This window comes from Gopherus flavomarginatus, chromosome 15 (genome assembly GCF_025201925.1).
Source record: "Gopherus flavomarginatus isolate rGopFla2 chromosome 15, rGopFla2.mat.asm, whole genome shotgun sequence".
NCBI lineage: Eukaryota > Metazoa > Chordata > Testudines > Testudinidae > Gopherus > Gopherus flavomarginatus.
In genome coordinates this window covers 15,340,901-15,359,565 of record NC_066631.1, presented here as the reverse complement: position 1 = coordinate 15,359,565, position 18,665 = coordinate 15,340,901, and the positions used below count along the sequence as shown (strand labels likewise).

At 46.3% G+C, this 18,665-nt stretch overlaps 1 protein-coding gene across 2 annotated transcripts in view; it reads left to right on the top strand.

Annotated features, from left to right (window-relative positions):
• Nucleotides 1-217: 217 nt before the first annotated feature.
• Nucleotides 218-18,665, top strand: part of HIC2 (HIC ZBTB transcriptional repressor 2) — a 120,611-nt gene continuing 102,163 nt past the window's right edge. Inside the window, exons 1-2 of one of the 2 annotated variants that reach the window (XR_007769495.1) lie at nt 218-633; nt 5,976-6,412. The gene's annotated coding sequence lies outside the window, so the exon portion shown is untranslated. Of the gene's footprint in view, nt 634-5,975; nt 6,413-18,665 lie in introns of those variants that run through there. The other variant, XM_050923990.1, reaches the window with a different exon arrangement.

The following is an 18,665-nucleotide window of genomic DNA, read 5'->3' as shown; positions in this document are numbered from 1 at the left end:
ATCTCAACACATGTACAGGTTATATTCCCTATCGTTCTTTTACAGACACAGTCTAGATCTCAGTGGGAGAGAAAAAATAGTCTTCACAAATGCCTTTTTAATTACTGAAAAGCGGAGCGTGGGTAGCAATATTTAGATTGCCATAACCGAGTGATAGGATTGCGGGGTTGAATTCGGAGGTGTGGGTGGTAGGGGGTGGGGGTGGGGGAAGCCTGCGTCCTTTAATGGGAATTACAAAGCTCTCCGTCCCTCTCTCCCAGCTCCGCTGCTGCAACATTTATTGCAAAAGCAGGAAATTGCTTATTACTAAGCTAGCTGGCAAGAGGGCAGGAGCTGATGTGTTATTGGCGCAGCACTTGCTTAGCTGTTGCCTTTCTCTCTCTCCTTCTCTTCCTTTTTGTTCTTCCCCCTCTCCCTCTCTCTTCCCCCCTCTCCTCCTTTTCTTCCCCCCCCCTTTTTTCATTTTGGCTTCTATTCAAATGTGGGTCAGGGGTGAGCAGCTCCCAACGTCACAAGCTTGCAAGATGGCGCTGGGAGGAAGGCTGTGAGATGAGGAACAGGCTGGTATAGCCCGAGAGCCGAAGGGGAAGGGGGAGCAAAGCTGGGCTACCGATGCAATAACAATACAAAAAGGTAACGAGACAAAGTCGCCGCGGAGGGTCCGGGACTCGCGGGTCTCCCAGTTCGGGGGCCGGACGCGGCAGACTCCAGCCCAGCTGCTGCTGCTGCTGCCCAGGGCTCTCCGCCCAGCCCTGCTGCCCCCTGCTCTTTATGTGCCCACTGCATGGGTGAAAGGGGGGCCCACGCACAGGGAGTGGGGGGTGTCTCCTGCCTTGCAGTGCCCGAGCCCGGCAGCCGCTGCTCTCTCCCCCCATGTGCTGTCCCTGCTGCATGGGAAGGGGGTGGGGAAGGGGGTGAATTTGGATGGGTCTTTGGATGGTAAATCGTTGCTATTCGGTCGCAGCGGCTGGAAACTTTTTGCAACCCCCCCCCCCCGTTGCTCTGCCCCTTTTGCTCGATGCCTGGCGCTCGGGGGGAGGGGGCACTGGGAAGCTTGCGGCAGCTGCTGCCTGGAGGAGCCCGGGGGGGACCCAACAGCCCCCGGAGTCGCTGGCTGCCCTAACCCCCTCCCCGCCCCCTGCTTGGAGATAGCGATTGAGCCATTTTCGGGCGGGGGGGGCCGTGCATTGGGGTGGGAGGCGTGTTTTGCCTTTGCCTGTATTGTGCTGGGGGGGTCCCGTGAATACCCCCCTCCCGACGGTCCACCTATTTCCACCCCCCGCTCCCGGAGGAGCGCTAAGGAGGGAGATCGAGACGCGGGTGGCAATCGCTGGCCACGGTGGTTCTTCCCCGCCGCTCCCTGGAGCCCGAGGCCAGGTTCCCTACCCCTGAGGCTGACCCTTTCCCCCAAACAGGCACCCCACCGCTCAGTGGGATCGCATTGAACTTTCGCCCCAGACCCTCTCACCACCGCCCTGAGATCAAGGAGGGACGGAGCCGCCGCCGCTATGTGTCTCTGTGTGTGTATGGGGGGGGGGGGTGTCTCTGGCTTTTGTTACCGACTGCACCGTCTCCAATGCAATGGACGGAGCAGAGAATACTACGCAGCCCCACTGTTTGGGGCTCGCTAGGACCCGGCTTTTCTGTGCATGCCCCCCCCCCCCATCCATTTAGTCCCCGAGCTACCTGGGGGAAAGATTTAAAGCCTGGCCAAGCTGCTGTTAAATCAGACCGGAACGTAACATTTTATATTCCACGGAGTGGGGCTTCTGCCCCCCTTCAGCTGTATTTCTCCCCCTCCCCCGTTACAAAGCAAGACCCGGTGGGATCCCCATGGCTAAGCCGTGAACTCTTCTTTTTCTCAATGGGGGCTCTGAGGCTTACGTGGGCTCCCTCTTCCCAGCTCAATAAGAATTGTAAAAAGTGTGAGTAAATCTGTTCCCCCAGCCGAATGCTGAATGAAAACCTCTCGCGCCTGGGAAATGACCACGCTCGGCAGCTGCTGCGGGGCGATCTCTAGGAGTAAGGCGCCCATTACGTTCGCTGCAGTTCGGGGCGGGTTGCAAACACCCAGTCTGAGTTGCTAGTGACCGGTGCTACAGCGGAGAAGTCAATAATTTACTTCTGTTTGAACTTGTCCCACGTAGAAGTGGGCATCTTAGTGCGGGGCGGAGGGTTTTCCAGCATGTCTGTTTATCCCTTTATCAGTGCTGCCAGCTGGGCGCTCTTATTTGGTCATTTTACAGCAGTGCTGGATACAGTGCATAGAGTGTAGCTAGTCGTTCGTCACTAATGCAAGCAGAGAGCCTTTTATTTAGGCGCAGCTTCGAGTCTTTTGTGTAAATTATAATATACTCTGGCATTTGAGAACTTCTGCAAACTTTGCTAGGAAAACTGGCAATTTAGAAACACAACAAAACAGCTACCTCTTGTTACTGAGGGAGCTGTAACTTCGCATTCAATGTCTGTGAGTGTAAGGGTTTATAGCTCTACATAAAATGAATGAATTATATATGAAACCAAGTATGTACCAGAGGGCTACTCAAATCCCACTGGATACTACTTAATTATGGAATATATTCATGCAAGAAGCCAAAAACCAATATGAACGTAATTTGTTACAAAACTACTGTTATCTTTTGTTTGAAGGAAGCTTAAAATACTGCAAAATGCTGTTTTGAATTTGAATAATCTGGTTGAATTTATACACTGACTACAGGAGAAAACAATATGCTACTCCTAACAATTGTTTTCACTGGAAAAACATCCTGAACTTTGAACATATATTTAATTTTCATGTTTAATAAATGCACTGTACATATAAATAGCACAGTCAGAATTTTGTGTGACTTAAAGCTATTGCTTATGCTGCAGCAGGTCTGGAGAGAGAACCATAAATGGCTCCTTAGGATCATATCACAGTAGCTCTGCATGGAGAAAATGACATATGAAAGGAAAATTGACTTATTTCCACAACTGCAAGTGGCCTCTTTTTTGTGTGCCTTTTCATTAGCAATCTAATCCTAAAAGCATTAGGAGCAATTATTTGTGGTGGTGCCTGACATTCGAGGTCTAATTATTTAAATCAGTTTAACTCTTGATGGTTGACCCATTGGGTCAAATCTGGCTGCCCTTTGTTGTTATGTTTATTAAAAAGAAAGAAAAGAAACAACTCCCATCCGCCCTCAGACTTGCCACCTGCCACTGGCATATCATTTTAGTTATAAGGGAGGTCAGCAATAAGAATAATCTGCTGCTTACATTTGTTACTTTCCATTCAAACATGGGGAAAAGACACCAATCACAATTGCCTTGTTCTCTGGGGTCTAAAATAAATTGCTTGATCTAAGTGTGGTGGGATGCAAAAGGAAGTAAGTGGTGAGTGTGAACCTGTAGCACATGTTCTCTTAGTTTATCTCTCTCTCTCTCTTCTGAGTGAAATGAAGAAAAAATACAAAAGCATCTCTTTCACATTTTTAAAAACAACTCTCTTGCCAAAGATCTGGGAGAGATTTACATCTTTAATGCAATAACTCATGTTAGTATCCACATACGTTGCTGTGCAAAATGACTTATAGACGTGTAGATAGTAATAAATATCGTAAGATGCTTGAAGCACTTTTTATCACGTGGTGTGTTGTAGTAGCAGTACTGAATTGTTTGGCAGAGGCCAATGTGAAAGGATAAAGGGGGTGAGCAGGCATCAGTCCTGGAGGTTGCATGGCACAATTTACTTTGATTAGCATCATGGTCCTTTTTATTAAAATTGCTAGTCTGTTTTGGTGTGGAATGGATTGAAAATCTCTGCCCCCTCCCTCCCAAACAGCCCCTGCAATCCAAAAATACTGATCAGATTTGAATATCCAAATTTTGACTAGAGGATGTTGCTGTGAGTTCTTAGATTTCAGCATTTTTAAAGCTTGTAGTGATAAACCTAAATTGCATATTACTAATTCTTATGACCTTGTAGAAAATGGAATGTATAGCTCTGCTTTAATTCCCACCCACAGTCCTGGCTAATAGGTATAGAGAAATATGATGATAAAAAATGGAAGAATCCTGGAGCAGGTCCTCAAGGAATCAATTCTGAAGCACAAAGGTCTGGTCTACACTACGCGTTTATACCAAATTTAGCAGAGTTAAACCAATTTAACCCTGCACCCGTCCACACAATAAAGCCTTTTATATTGATATAAAGGGCTCTTAAAACCGATTTCTGTACTCCTCCCCGACGAGGGGCGTAGCGCTGAAATCGGTATTACCGTGTCGGATTAGGGTTAGCGTGGCCACAATTCGACGGTATTGGACTCCGGGCGGTATCCCACAGTGCACCATTGTGACTGCTCTGGAAAGCCATCTGAACTCGGATGCACTGGCCAGATAGACAGGAAAAGCCCCGTGAACTTTTGAATTTCATTTCCTGTTTGGCCAGCATAGAGAGCTCATCAGCACAGGTAACAATGCAGTCTCCTGAGAATTGAAAAAGAGCTCCAGCATGGACCGCACGGGAGGTGCTGGATCTGATCACTGTGTGGGGAGAGGATTCCGTGCTAACAGAACTCCGTTCCAAAAGATGAAATGAAAAAACATTTGAAAAAATTTCCAAGGCCATGATGCAGAGAGGCCACAGCAGGGACTCAGTACAGTGCCGTGTGAAAGTTAAGGTGCTCAGACAAGCCTACCAGAAAACTGAAGAAGCAAACAGAAGGTCTGGGGCAGGGCTGAAAACATGCCGCTTCTATGCTGAGCTGCATGCAATTCTCGGGGGGTCCGCCACCACTACCCCACCCCTGTCCGTGGATTCCGAGGTGGGGGTGGTAATCTCAGCCATGGCTGAGGAGTCTGCGGACGGGGAAGATGAGGAGGACGAGCTTGCAGAGAGCACACAGCACTCCGTTCTCCCCAAGAGCCAGGAGCTTTTTCTCACTCTGACGGAATTACCCTCCCAGCCCTCCCAAGCCACTATCCCACACAATGAAGCCATGGAAGGGACCTCTGGTGAGTGTACCTTTGTAAATATAAAACATGGTTTAAAAGCAAACATTTTTTAATGACTAATTTGCCCTGAGGACTTGGGATGCATTCGCAGCCAGTACAGTTACTGGAAAAGTCTGTTAACATGTCTGGGGATGGAGCAGAAATCCTCCAGGGACGTCTCCATGAAGCTCTCCTGGAGGTACTCCGAAAGCCTTTGCAGAGGGTTTCTGGGCAAGGCAGCCTTATTCCGTCCTCCATGGTCGGACACTTGACCATGCCATGCATGTAGCAAGTAATCTGGTATCATTGCATGACAAAGCCTAGCTGTGTATGATCCCGGTGTTTGCTGGTATTCAAGCAACATCCGTTCTTTATCTCGCTGTGTTATCCTCAAGAGAGTGATATCATCCATGGTAATCTGGTTGAAATTCTGGAATTTAATTAAGGGGACAGAGATGGCCATTCCTACTGGGCTGTTTGCCTGTTGCTTAAAAGAAATCCTTCCTTGCAGGTAGCCAAGCAGGGGGAAGGAGGGTGGGTGATTGGTGCTGAGCTTTTTCATGTTTGGCTAGCAGGGATCTTCCCTGCTACCAGCCATGTGGTGGGGTGGGAAGGGGGCGGTAAAGCAATCATCCCAGAGAATTGGATGGGGGAGGGGGTGGTTTCTGCTGCTGCATGTTAACAGGAAAGAAGCAGCACTGAACGAGCTTTGCTTGGTATTTGGTAAAGGAGGGCGCTGGATATATAAAGGCTGCAGAAGACAATGGCTTACCATGGCTGCATGCAAGCCGAATTCTGCTGCCCAGACCTGCGTCTGTGAGATCTCTAACACCAGAGCCTTAGGCACTCAATATTAAGATGCAAAATGCGACCTTGTAGTCATATCACATGTGCTGTGTAAGGTGAATAGTGTTGTTCGCCATGAAAGAGTATAAGCATTGTTCTGTAAAATGTATCTTTTTAAATACTTCTCTCCCTTTTTCCCCTCCCTCATGCAGCTGCACATTTTTCAAGCCTCCCTAATCCATCCCGAAGGCTCTCTCAGATAAGGCAGCGGGAAAAGAAAGGCGCGAGACGAAATGTTCTCAGAAATCATGGAAGTGACCCGCAATGAAAGAGCTCATCTGAATGAGTGGAAGGACGTGGTATCAAATTACAGGAAAGATGCCAGTAAATGTGAGGACAGGAGGGATGCTCGAGACCAGAGGTGGCGGCAGGAAGATCAGCGGTGGTGGGATGCAACTCTGGGGCTACTGCATGATCAAACTGACATCCTCCGACGTCTGGTGGAGCTTCAGGAACAGCAGCAGGATCACAGAGTGCTGCTGCAGCCCCTGTATAACCACCCTCACCATGTTCCACATCCTCCTCACCCAGACGTGTATGAACGCGTAGGGGGAGGCTCTGTGCACCCGCCCACTCCACCCCCGTGGACAGCCCAACCAAAAAAAGGCTGTCATTACTTCGAAATTTTTTTAGTGGCCTTTCCTTCCCTCCTATCCTCCTCCCAAACCGCACCCGGGCTGCCTTGTCAGTTCTCTCTCTCTTTTTATAATAAAAAATACATGATTTTTAAACAATAGTGACTATTTCCTTAAGCAAGCTGTAATCGGGGAGGGTGGGTTTTTTACAGGGAATGAGTCAATCGAGGAGGGGGGAGGGCTCATCAAGAGGAAACAAACACAGCAGTCACACCGTACCCTGGCCTGTGATGAAACTCATTTTCAAAGCTTCTCTAATGTGCAGCGCTTCCTGGTGTGCTCTTCTAATCGCCCTGATGTCTGGCTGCGCGTAATTAGTGGCCAGGTGATTTGCCTCAGCCTCCCACCCCGCCATAAAGGTCTCCCCCTTACTCTCACAGAGATTGTGGAGCACACAGCAAGCAGCAATAACAAAGGGGACGTTGGTTTGGCTGAGGTCTGAGCGAGTCGGTAATGTGCGCCAACGCGCCTTTAAACAGCCAAATGCACATTCTACCACCATTCTGCACTTGCTCAGCCTTAGTTGAACAACTCCTGACTACTGCCCAGGCTGCCTGTGTATGGCTTCATGAGCCATGGCATCAAGGGGTAGGCTGGGTCCCCCAGGAGAACTACAGGCATTTCAACATCCCCAACTGTTTTCTGGTCTGGGAAGTGATTCCCTTGCCGCAGCCGTTTTAAACAGAGTAGTGTTCCTGAAGACGTGAGCGTCATGCACCCTTCCTGGCCATCCCACGTGGATGTTGGTGAAACGTCCCTTGTGATCCACCAGTGCTTGCAGCACCATTGAAAAGTACCCCTTGCGGTTTACGTACTGGGTGTCCTGGTGCTCCGGTGCCAAGATAGGGATATGGGTTCCATCTATCGCCCCCCCACAGTTAGGGAATCCCATTGCAGCAAAGCCATCCACTATGACGTGCACATTTCCCAGAGTCACCACCTTTCGTAGCAGCAGCTTAATGATTGCTTTGGCTACTTGCATCACAGCAGCCCCCACAGTAGATTTTCCCACTCCGAATTGATTCCCGACTGACCGGTAGCTGTCTGGCGTTGCAAGCTTCCAGAGGGCTATTGCCACTAGCTTCTCAACTGTGAGGGCTGCTCTCATCTTGGTATTATGGCGTTTCAGGGCAGGGGAAAGCAAGTCACAAAGTTCCATGAAAGTGCCTTTACGCATGCGAAAGTTTTGCAGCCATTGGGAATCGTCCCAAACCCGCAAAACTATGCGGTCCCACCAGTCTGTGCTTGTTTCCCGGGCCCGAAACCGGCGTTCAATGGCTAGACCCTGCCCCATTACCAGCAGGATCTCCAAAGCGCAGGGGTCCACAGTTTGAGAGAATTCTGTGTCCATGTCCTCATCACTCTCGTCGCCACGCTGCTGTAGCCGCCGCCTCCTCGCCTGGTTTTGCAGGTCCTGGTTCAGCATAGACTGTGCAAGGTGTTTACAACGTCCATGATTGCTGTCTTGAGCTCAGCAGGGTCCATGCTTGCTGTGCTATGGCATTTGCACAGTTCACCCAGGAAAAAAGGCACGAAACAGTTGTCTGCTGCTTTCACGGAGGGAGGGGTGAGGCTGTACCCAGAACCCACCCACGACAATGTTTTTTGCCCCATCAGGCACTGGGATCTCAACCCAGAATTCCAAGGGGCGGGGGAGACTGCGGGAACTGTGGGATAGCTACCCCCAGTGCAACGCTCCGGAAATCGACACCAGCCTCGGTACATGGATGCACACTGCCAAATTAATGTGCTTAGTGTGGCCACGTGCACTCGACTTTATACAATCTGTTTTAAAAAACCAGTTTGTGTAAAATCAGTATAATCCTGTAGTGTAAACATACCCTTAGAGATGAGGAAAGTGATCAGGAACGGTCAGCATAGATTCACCAAGGGCAAGTCATGCCTGAATAACCTGAGTGCCTTCTGTGATGAGATAACTGGCTCTGTGGATGAGGGGAAAGCAGTGGACGTGTTATTCCTTAACTTTAGCAAAGCTTTTGATACCGTCTCCCACAGTATTCTTGCCAACAAGTTAAAGAAGTATGGGCTGGATGAATGGACTATAAAGTGGATAGAAAGATGGCTAGATTGTCAGGCTCAGTGGGTAGTGATCAATGGCTCCATGTCTAGTTGGTGGCTGGTATCAAGTGGAGTGCCCTAAAGATCGGTCCTGGGGCTGGTTTTGTTCAATATCTTCGTTAATGATCTGGAGGATGACGTGGATTGTACCCTCAGCAAGTTTGCAGATGACACCAAACTGGGAGGAGTGGTAGATACGCTGGAGGGTAGGGATAGGACACAGAGGGACCTAGACAAATTAGAGGACTGGGCCAAAAGAAACCTGATGAGGTTCAACAAGGACAAGTGCAGAGCCCTGCACTTAAGACAGAAGAATCCCATGCACTGTTACAGATTAGGGACCGAATGGCTAGGAAGCAGTTCTGCAGAAAAGGAGCTAGGGTTTACAGTGGACGAGAAGCTGGATATGAGTAAACAGTGTGCCCTTGTTGCCAAGAAGGCTAATGGCATTTTGGGCTGTAAGTAGGGGCACTGCCAGTAGATCGAGGGATGTGATCATTTCCCTCTATTCAACATTGGTGAGGCCTCACTCATCTGGAGTACTGTGTCCAGTTTTGGGCCCCACACTACAAGAAGGATGGGGGAAAAATTGGAAAGAGTCCAGCAAAAGGCAGCAAATCATGTGCTTCAGCCTCCTAATCATTTTTATGAGGCGAGGCTGAGGGAACTGGGATTGTTTAGTCTGCGGAAGAGAAGAATGAGGGGGGATTTGATAGCTGCTTTCAACTACCTGAAAGGGGGTTCTAAAGAGGATGGATCTAGACTGTTCTCGGTGGTTCCAGATGAGAGAACAAGGAGTAATAGTCTCAAGTTGCAGTGGGGGAGGTTTAGGTTGGATATTAGGAAAAACTTATTCACTAGGAGGGTGGTGAAGCACTGGAATGGGTTACCTAGGGAGATGGTGGAATCTCCTTCCTTAGAGGTTTTTAAGGTCAGGCTTGACAAAGCCCTGGCTGGGATGATTTAGTTAGGGATTGGTCCTTCTTTGAGCAGGGGGTTTGACTAGATGGCCTCCCAAGGTCCCTTCCAACCCTGATATTCTATAATTCTACGATAATGCTTTTTAGTGGATGCATAGTTGCTTTAGAATCAGAATTCCTATTTGCATTGATTATGGTGTTTTGCACTGCCATTCAGTTTGATGGCTGTATCATGGCTTGATAGATAGCAGGTCTTGGTATTGCTAGAAAGATAGTTTTCAGTTTCCCCATCTTAGGACACCAAACTTTTGGTCCACTAGTGAAATTGGACTTACCGATTCATTGTACCCTAAAGCTGCTGCTGCATCTTGTGATTTAATGGCAGTCAACAATACTTGCCACAAAGTGATTCACTGGGTTTCAACACAGCAGCAGATACAGTCTCGGAATGGGAGAAAATGGAATTGCATTTGCAGTGCAGCCATTACATAGGCTGTTCTGTGACAGGCAAAGCTCAGTGAGAAGGGAGACCATTTCAGCATCAGTGGACAAGCCTACCCTGCTGGGCTTGGAGAAAAATTAAGAGGGCTCAGCTGTGGAACTGCTTACAACACTAGTCCTGACCCAACCACAAGCAGAAGAATATTTAATAAATAAATTAAATTAAAAAACCTTCCATGTTGGGTTGGCTGTGAATGAAAATGACCAACTGTATCACTGAGGCTGCTTAAGTGAGTTTACACTACACTCTTCATGGCAGGGATAGTGCATTGCAGTGGAGATTTGTCTCCTGTGTGCAGCTTTGGTGCTAAAGCAACTATTTTAAGCTGCCGCAATGGTACATGTAATTATTTTTTCTTCTGCCTGGAGTAGTTCAAAATCTGCCTCAAAATATTCTTTCAAGTTGCATTTTCCTGTTAAATTGGCCCATCAAACTTCCATCAGAATGCCAATTTGAAGACCAGAATATTTTCCCTGAAGAATGTGTGCATTAGAAGCTAGCTATCAAAATTTGTAAAAGTTAATCACTTTTTCTTTTATTTGCAATTTTATGGAAGGAAAATTCACCCTCAATCGCTGGTTGTTGGCAAAACAAGAAAGAAACAGAATAATGAGGTTATCATGAATGTGAAACTTACATAAAAGTGATGGTTACAATAGCTGTAGGAGAGAGACTACAACATTGCAATAATTGTACCTGCTTTAAGTGACAGGTGGGAGAAAACTTCACTCCTTGTCATCGGTGTTTGGATGAAGGCCCAGTGTTGGCCACAACTGCAATCCAGGATTAATCCCCAGTGTTTTCTTTCTATATATCAGATTTCCTATTTTGTTTAATGAGCACAGCCTACTATGCACTTGAAGTCAGCTGTTCTGGAGTGCAAGCAACAGGGTTTTGCATTATTGAAATGACAACCCTCGTGCCTTCCTAGAGCCCGTATTGTTTAAGGATGAAGGGGTGGAGAGTGATCCTGGTAATTGCTGATCCCAAACAAGGGCTTTACTTGCAGATCTGAGTTATTGAAGAGGTTTGGAAAGCCGTGGGGAATCTGACTTACCTAAGCCTCCATCTCTTACATTTCAAGTTGCCTGATGTGCATGTTGCAGGACTTGAAGGGACAAGGCTGCACTTACATAATAACTAAAATTGTAACCTGAGAGCCGAAGGCCCTGTTTCTGCTAGTGAACAGACCAGCTGTAGAAAATGGTAGTCAGAAATGGGGCCGCTTTGGCCAATGCTGAAAGGGTTTCTGTTGCTAGCATAGATGGAACAAACTGTTCATCTCCATCACGCTTTCTGTTACAGAGTTGATGTTCTACCAGGCTCAACAGTCAGCATGATGGAGATACTGATGAGTTCTGTCTCACTACTCTGGCAATTCAGCAGGCGTCAAAAACTGTTTACAGAAAAGCAGGAAGTTCACTTCTGAAAACCATTGTCATCAGTGGATCGTTTTCCTAATACCACTGGACCCAAAACTGGGATGCATCATTATTTGCTTTTTCCTTCCTTTACAGAAAGCTTTGAGATATATTGATAGTGCTGTCCAAGAGCGAGGTATGACTCTACCCATTAGCTAAAGCAGGTGTTGTCTGGTAGGGCTAAGTTTTAAAAACTTTTCATTGTTGCCCTAACTCATCCTCTGGCTGAGAGAGGTAGAAAGCATTCCACTTTAGCAGGCTGGCCTGAGGCATTATCTGTCCTTCAGCCTCTTGGGTAAAGAGAGAAGTGGTAACTTTCAATAATACATGAACTTATCAAACCAAAGCAGCTCTTCTTATATTCCAAGGCCAGAAGAGACCGTTGTGGTCATCTTGTCTGACCTTGTGTAGAACACAGGCCATAGAACTTCCCTGAAATAATTCCTAGAGCAGATGTTTTGGAAAAACATCCAATCTTGATTTAAAAGTTGTCCATGGTGGAGAATCCACCACAAACCTTGGTAAATTGGTCCAATGGTTAATTATCCTCATTTGTTTAAAATTAAAAAAAAAAGGTGTCTTATTTACAGTCTGGATTAGTCTAGCTTCAGCTTCCAGCATTGGATCGTGTTACACGTTCCTCTGCTAGATTGAAGAGCCCATTATTAAATATTTGTTCCCTATGTACATACGGTACTTATAGACTGTAATCAAGTCACCTATTAACTCCCTCTTTGTTTAGCTAAGTAGACTCAAGGAGCTCAATCTGTCACTATAAAGCATGTTTTCTAATACTTTAATCATCCTCATAGCTCTTCCTGGGACCCTCTCCAATTTATCAACATCCTCCTTGAATTTTGGACACCAGAACTGGACACAGTATTCCACCAGTGCCAAATACAAAGGTGAAAACCTCTCTGCTCCTACTCGAGGTTCTTACATATCCATGAATTTCATTAGCCCTTTTGGTCACAGCATTGCACTGGGAACTCATGTTCAGCTGATTATGCACCATATCCCTCCACATCTTATTCTGAGTGACGGCTTCCCGGGAGAAAGTTTCCCATCTTGTAAGTATGGCCTATGTTCTTTGTTACATACTTGCATAGATACATACTTTTTACAGGGTAGCCATATTAAAATACATAGTTTGGTGCACCCAGTTTACCAAGCGAACCAGATCGCTCTGTCAGTGACCTGTCCTCTTCATTATTTACCACTCCCCTAATTTTTATAGTATCTTTAAACTTTATCAGTGATGATTTTATTTTCTTCCAGGTCACTCATTAAAAATGTTACACAGATGAGGGCCAAGTACTGCTCACTGGGGAAATCTCCAGAAGCAGCTCCTCAATGGTGATTCCCCGTTTAGTTATTTTAATCTATTTAACATGTGCCATGTTAATTTTATATCTTTCTAGTTTTTAATCAAAATGTTGTGCTATACCCAATGTGTTAAAGAAGTCTAATTATATTACATCAACACTGTTACCTTTATCAACCAAACTTGTAATCTCATTTTAAAAAAAAATCAGTTTAATTTGATGGGCTCTGTTTTCCACAAATCCAATAAATTAAACCCTTCAGAAGGATGCTATTCCCTAAATAAAGCCTCATTTAACTTACTGATAGCCCACTTGGGGAAAGTGAGGCAGGGAGCATTGATAGGACACCTGGCCAAATAGCAGCACTATAGGGCAGGTAGACCTTGTCTGAAAGAGCTTATGCTCTATGGCCCCAGTCCTACAGTTGGATCTGCCAGCCTGTTAAAGTGCAATGCTTTCTACTTCTGTCAGCCAGAGGATGAGTTAGGGCAACAATAAAAAGTTTTTAACAATATTATCACCCCTTTAATTAATCTAACTTTCCTCCAGTCTTTTGAAATTCCCCAGTATTCGACAACTTACTGAAAATCAAACATTAACAGTCCAGCAAGCTCCTCAGCTAGCTCTTTTAAAATTCTTAGATGTAAATTATCTGAATCTGCTGATTTAAAGATGTCTAACTTTAATAGCTGCTGTTTGCAGCTGTGTGGATCCCAGGAGAGAGACATGGTCGGGGAAGTAATATCTTTTATTGGACCAGTTTCTGTTGGTGAAGGAGAGGGTTCTGTACCCGTAGTGGCTGCTGTTTAATGTCCTCCTGAGATACTAGTGCAATGAAAAGAGTGTCATCCGATGATATGACTACATTCTCTGTTTTTGGTTTTGTTTTTTTTCCCCCGAATGCAGAACAGAAATACTTATTGAACACTTCTGCCTTTTCTGCATTATTATTGATAATTCTATCATTTCCACCAGTGGACAATACCATTGTTTGAATTCTTTTTGTTTCTGACATACTTTAAAAAAACTCCGTATTGACCTTAACTCTGTTGGCCATAGACTTTTCCTTGTTTCCCTTTGGTTTTATGACTTGATTTTGAAAGTGATGCATGATATGGTGGCCATTGGAAATGCTGCATCACAGAAGTGAATTTACTGTGCTGCCTGACATTTTGCAAGCCCATCTCACCCCTAGGTTGCCTTCACCTGCTTAGGTATGCAGAAAATTCTCACTCATGAAATGTATGTTTGTAGCTTTTTAAATAAAAGCAGCATTCATTGTGCATGGATCCAGTCTTCATTATGCCACAAGAAGATGCTGTCTTACAAGACTAAAATCATCATGCTTATTATAGTCTTTCCATGAGCTCTCAATATGCCACTGGCCTGTCTCTGAGTTTTGTGTGACCCTGTGAAAACTTTCCTTTTGTACAATAAAGAGTTCAAAGCAGCATTTGTGGGGAATTTTTTTGAATTAAACTCTGAGTCTCTGAAAAAAAACAACTGTTGTCCGTTTTCAGAGGAGATGGAAAGCTCTTGATACTGTTTGATATTGCTGACCCGACACAACCTAGTTTTCAAAGAAAAATCTGTAAGTGCTTTGGGGCAGGGACTATGCCTACCAATGTTTGTATGACGCAGAGAATGTATCCATTAACTTCCCTACCATACATGTTTTCAGAGCTCTGCTCGTACATGTCAATCCTGACCTGTGGGTGATGTCCTGAAAAGGTTTCCTTTGGTTGGAGACTGTCAATTGTGTTGTAGCTTTGTGAGGTTCATAGACTGATGTCTGCTAGGACTAGTTTGAAAGTAATTTCACTTGTGACCTGAAATCCAGTTACGCCCAAGTTTCCCAAAGCTGAAGCTTCTCCTTAAAACTCTTGAGTTGGTTTAATAAATGGTCTGACATTGTTCATTTAAAAAGGGGGGACCTTGTTCTGCCCTAAGTTGGTGCATATGAATGCATCAGTGGGTTGTATGTCACCTTTTCTGGGTGGTCTTGATTGGGACTTGAGAGATCTGGGTTCGATTTGTAGCCCTACCACAGACTCCCTGTGTAACCGAGGGCAAGTCACTTAATTTTTCTCTGCCTTAGTTCCCCATCTGTAAAATGGGGATGTTGTTGTCCTTTTGTCTATTTAGCTCTCAGGTCTCTGGAGGAGGGACTGTATTTTACTATATCTTTTCACAATGGGACCCTGACCTCAGTTGGGGGCCTTTAGGAGCCACTATAATACAAATAATAATCTTAAAAAAACCTCTAACCTATTGATGCATCCTAAAAGGCTAAGTCAATTATGTTAAGCAAAACACACTGTGGGTGAAGAAGAACTTGATATCCAGGCCTCTTGCATGTTGTGCTTGTTAGGCTGTGTTGTATGGTTATTAAATCAGTGTTGCAAAATATCATGAAAATTTACCATCCTGAGTATCAAATCTACTTGCTTAACCGTACCACAATGATGAAAATATGAATGAGATTTTGTTCCTCTGTGGCGAATAGCTCTTTGGAAAGAGTTTCTTGCACCACCTACTTCTTCTTGGAAATATCCCCGAATAATTTGAAAGCAATCATCTGTCCCCCTTTAACCTCTGCTAGGAGTGGTTTCTTGTCTTGTTTTTGTTTTCCCCTCTTGGGTTACATGGTCCAGTGCCAGCGTACTGCATGACTCAACAGCCTTAGAGATTCTTGGAAAAGCACTTCCGTTTGCTCTAGGTCAAAATTGTATTGGCAGCAAAACTGATTCTGCTGTTTACAAGTTGGCAACATTCTTAAGCGAACTCCAAGAAGAGCAGTTTAATGCGTGTTGCACTCTGCATCCATCCAAGTTGCGGAGGTGTTTGAAAATGCTGGCCTGCTATAATGGGTGGGACTCATTGAAAAGGAAAGAGCATGGTCTAATGCAGAATCTCTGAAACAGTGGTCTGTGGACTACTTGATAGTGGTTTGTAGACAGCTGCCTGGTCACTTGGTGCTGGCACTTGTAATTTTCAGTTATTAAATGTCAGCTGTAGTGCTGTTACTCAGTCACCAGTTAAGAGGCAAGGTGGTCTGTACTTGGAAGGCTACAAGGAGATCTCATTGTTAACTTGGAAAGAGTCTGAGGGCTTGTCTACATCACAAAGTTGCAGCGCTGGTGAGGGGGTTACAGCGCTGCAACTTAGGAGGTGTACACATCTGCAGGGCATCACCAGCGCTGCAACTCCCTGTTTGCAGCGCTGGCCGTACTCCCGTTTTGTCTCGGGTGTAGAGGATCCAGTGCTGGTGATCCAGCGCTGGTAATCAAGTGTAGACACTTACCAGCGCTTTTCTTGACCTCCGTGGAATAAACAGGTATCCCAGCATACCTGAGGAAGCCTCTCTGGTAATCAAGCAGGTCTCCTTCCCCGCGGTTTGCAGGGGGGTTCGGGGAACGCGAGAGCAAACCGCGGGGAAGCAGGTCTCCTTCCCCGGTTTGCTCTCGCGTTCCCCGAACCCCCGTGCAAGCAGGTCTCCTTCCCCGCGGTTTGCAGGGGGGTTCGGGGAACGCGAGAGCAAACCGCGGGGAAGCAGGTCTCCTTCCCCGGTTTGCTCTCGCGTTCCCCGAACCCCCGTGCAAGCAGGTCTCCTTCCCCGGTTTGCTCTCGCATTCCCCGAACCCCCGAGCAAGCAGGTCTCCTTCCCCGCGGTTTGCAGGGGGGTTCGGGGAACGCGAGAGCAAACCGCGGGGAAGGAGACCTGCTTGCTCGGGGGTTCGGGGAACACTGGAGCAAACCGGGGAAGGAGACCTGCTTCCCCGCGGTTTGCTCTCGCGTTCCCCGAACCCCCCTTGAAGCCGCCCAACAGCGCTGCAGTGTGGCCACATCTAACACCACTTGCAGCGCTGGTTGCTGTAAGTGTGGCCACTCTGCAGCGCTGGCCCTATACAGCTGTACTAATACAGCTGTAACAACCAGCGCTGCAAAATTGTAGATGTAGACATACCCTGAGAATCCCTGGTTTAGTGGCTAAAACAAAGGCATGGGTGTAATGATTCCTTTGCCACTGACTGGCTGTGTAATTTTGGGAAAGTCACTTACCCCTCTGTGCCTCTGTTTCTCCAGCTGTATAATGGGCATGATATTTGAAAGATGGGCTAGATGACCTCGTGGGCTTTCCTTCATGTTTCATGAAAGGAAAGTAGTAATAGCTGCTGCTATTGTCTAAGTTCTTCTGGTGAAAACTGCCTGATTATTACAGGCTTAACACTTCTGGTTCAGTTGCCCATATCTACATGGAGAGATAGTTGTTAAGAAAAAAGTTCGAACTTTTTTTACTACTGCAGTGGGAAGCAGTTTGTTGAATGGAAAGCTGTTTCAGGGGTGTGACCAGCTACTGTAGGCTGTGGGAAAAGGAATATATACAGTAGCTCTTTACATTAAGAGAGTGGTGGTTACAGGTTGGAAGTGGTAGAATACTTATCCTTATAGCATTTCCATCCAAAGATCTCAAAGTGCTTTATAAACCGTTAAGCCTCATAACTGTCAGACTGATGGTGCTAACCCCTCTGTGCCTGCATTTCCAGATCAGAAATATGGCAATTGTGATTTTTCTCAAGGTCACACAGTGCGTCAATGGCAGAGCCAAGGATAGAACCCAGGGTCTTAACCACACAACCATATTTCCTCCCCATGTAAAGCAAACTGGTTACATGTTTCAGTTTAATCTTCTCTGCCTCCTTTCCCCTCCCAGAATCTGAGGGATTCAGATGAATGGGATCTGTATCTGAACCATATGTGAGTAAGGTTTTGTGAAACACAACCTCAGCCAACAGTCCTGAGAAACCAAATCCACCCATGATATTCCCCCCTCTAATGGCAGGGAAACTAGCTGCATCCCTGGCAGAGCCTGACTCTTCCGATGGCAGTATACTAAATCTGCCCAGCACATCCAGTAGTATGTGTCAGAGACTTGGGGGTTCTCCCCTGCTCTTAGTGTACTGGTTAGACAAGAGTCCAGATAAGTCCAAGCAAGTTTACTGATGTGTAGTTGTTCTGATATTCAAAATATTTGCTGACTTGCTTTTGTCTCCTCACTGATAGTACATAGACTCACGCTGTGTCTGTCTGTCTGTCTGAAACGGCTTGATCTGCACCCTCTCTCTCTCCTCTCCCTGCCCTCCTCCAAAACCTCTTGAAGCAACAGCAATGCACATGCCTGTTTTGAGGTTGAGAGAAAAGCTGCATTATTTCAATAGGTTTGGCCAGTCAAAGTGGTGAGTAAGAGGGTATCTTACAGCCCTAGGGCTGTAGATTGATTGGCTGAGGTCACGTTTTTGTAAGTGAGAAGGTAGCAGCTGTCCTTTGTGGCATGCAGCAATTCAAGGGAAGTTTCAGAAAGTCTCTCGGTTCCCCCCCCCACCCCCCGAACTGCTACATGCCATGCCATGTTGTTGCCCCACCCCCACACTGATCTGCGCCTCAGGAGGGGGGGTGGAGTGATTTGTGTTGGCCAGGAGCTCATACATTGGCAGTGGGAGAGAGAACCCCGTCTCTGCTAAATTTAATCTAAATTATTGGAAACTAATTGGGCATGTTTGTGCTAGAAAAACTTTCAGTTCCGACTCCTCTTAAATCTTCCAGAAGGAGGGAATGCCAAGGCCTGAAGGGTATCCTGGCATTGCACTGACTTCAGTGCTGTGCCATACAGATATTTCTGCAAGCCAGGGTTTGAATATTAAACAAGTGATGGTATGAACACACAACTTTTGCAGTAAAATAAAGACATCGGTTAATTAGTGCAAACTAGTTGTTGGTCAGAGCTAAATGTTCAGTGGAAAAAGCCCCTTTGAGCATATGATGGAGTGTAGAGTTGCTCTTTGCACCAAAAATTAGGCTTAGTGCCACAAATGGATGTAGAGCACTTTGCAGCTGATAGAATGTACTCAAAAACCAGGCCACCTTCCTGGCTTAAGGAGCTTGCAGTCCAGAGGCTCAGA